We start from the raw sequence: 2,496 nt of genomic DNA on the forward strand, positions 1-2,496 counted from the left end.
TTGTGTGTGCTACCTCCCCTTTAGCTATCTTGGAAAATTTACATGTCTCCCATTCATTGCTAGAAAACATTGCCCTTATTTCAATCTTCTTCTCGGCTAAACTTTGCAAAGTAAGGAATGAAGATGCAAATCTAGTCACACCGGGTCTCACTATATCTCTCTTCTTTGTGAAAGTTCTCATCATTGCCAATAGATAAAGATCGTTAATGCCTTCGCTTGATCAAGGACTTTCTTGTACCTCGGGAGATTTCCAATGCTTTGAAGCATTAGATTTATCGTGTGGGTGGCACAAGAAGTCCAAAAGATGGTTTGTCTCTTCTCTTTCAACAACTTTGAAGCTCCCAAGTTGTTTGAGGCATTGTCCATGACAACTTGAACAACATTTTCAACTCCAACTTGTTCAATGTCATGCTCAACAAACTCATAAATATATTCACTTGTGTGTGAATCAAGTGAACATTCTTTATAAGAAAGGAAAACGATGCCCAAATTTGAATTCACACACAAATTCATTACACTTCTTCTTAAGAAATAATAATACACTTATAGTCTTATACACTAAAAATGACAGTAGCAAAAATGCAAAATTCATAAGAATACAAAAGGAATTTGCTTCTAAATGACAGTAAATCTGCTTCTTTGTGATAGGAATCATAGATTCAATGAGATAATGATTCGTAGGAATGATAGGATAAGTCATAACTCATAAGAATAGAAAAGAATGTCAAAAAAGAATTAAATAAGTGGCATAAAAACAAACTCAAATTTGTGAACTTACAATCTTACAGACGAGTAGACGACGGTGACTGACGGTGACGGACGGCTGAAGCCGGAGCTTCGACAGTGACAACTGCTGGAGCTTCGACGGCGACAACTGCTGGAGCTTTGACGGCGGCTGGTTCGATGGAGTCTCGGCTCTCCGCTATCGCAGTCTCCTGTCTCGCAGTTTCTCTCGATTAAAATTAGAATTCGAAATTAGAAGTTAGGGTTAGGAATTAGAGTTAGAAATGAAATTAAAATTCAATTTTTTAATTGGGTTTTTCGCTTAAAACGATGTCGTTTTGAGCGAAAAACCCAATTTAAAAAAAAAAATCAATTAACTCGGCCGACTGGGCCAAACTCGGCCGAGTAGGCCGCCACCTAGGCGGCCTGGCGCGTTTTGGCCGCCTTTAGGCCAAAACAGCAAATTTATGGGCCGCCTAGCGCCTAGGCGCCGAGTTTTACAACCTTGATCATATAACATCCTATCTCATCATGTCCCATCATATCTCATGATTTTCTTTTCATTTTTTTCTTTTAAATCTGGGTATGCGAGGTACTTCGCCGCGGCGAAGCTCTAGCGAACGATGCTTCCCACAAAACCGCCACAGATGTACCAACAGAACCTCAACTCGTGGGGAAGTAGGAACTTTATGAATCGTGAACGGACCTATCCTGGCTAGAAAATATTGACCGACCTAATCTCATCTCATCTCGCCCATAGAACTGGTACTCGTGGTTCTAAATCTCGGTGGAATCAAGTATCGTAATTTCAGTGTGCACATCCCATAGCCTGGATTCCAAGGCCAGCGGGTAGTATCCAACATAGCAACATGGGAATATCAACCAAGTTACTTAAATACATCATTCGACATTCTCTGACTGTATCTTTTCCTTTCTCATAACTTTCTCTTTTTCTTTTTCACCTGAAATGGCATAGTCTGGGAGCCTCCAAAACATAGTTTTCCTCACTTCATATAGATAGCATATATATCTCATGCAACTTCTCTTTTCCATGATGGGAATCCATATGCAAGTTTTTTAAAAGAATTTAGATATAGGTTTTCAAAATACATAAACTGTAACACCCCCGAATTTCAACAACTTTTAAAACTTAATTTAAAGGGATTAACAGTCTAAACATCAACATAAGAACAACAGAAGCTATCTACATAAATCCGGGAGATGCTATGCCACACCTATATCAAACATAGGTGCACAGGCAGATACTACAACTACAACAGTCTAACAAATTAACTACTTAGGCTCACAGGCCTCAACAACTATTAAAGGAAGAGATAACACTATCTACAGGCAACTAGCGCGCTCTCCAAGGCTACCCAACCTGTAAAGCAACAAATAGAAATGGGACGACGCCCGGTCAACGAATAATGTTGGTAACCCACCAATACCTGTTAAGTATCATACATAGATATGATATATATACAAAATCATTTCGAAACGGAATACATATATATATAAGTACAAAACCAAGAGTAATAGTCAACACAAGACTCAACACTCTCAATCAAGAACACGGGAACACATCCCAAGACCACAAAGAACAACACGAATCACAAGAAGTCTCAAGGTATGATCTATCATCACACAATAGATCAAAACCCGACATGCACAACGCAAAGGAATAAGACTCACCCACGGCAACACCTGCCAAGGCAACACTTGCCTTTGTGACTACACACGTCACAAGAGAAGAACTCACAACAATGGCTACAC

This window comes from Ipomoea nil, unplaced genomic scaffold, assembly GCF_001879475.1.
Source record: "Ipomoea nil cultivar Tokyo-kokei standard unplaced genomic scaffold, Asagao_1.1 scaffold3087, whole genome shotgun sequence".
NCBI classification, from domain to species: domain Eukaryota; kingdom Viridiplantae; phylum Streptophyta; class Magnoliopsida; order Solanales; family Convolvulaceae; genus Ipomoea; species Ipomoea nil.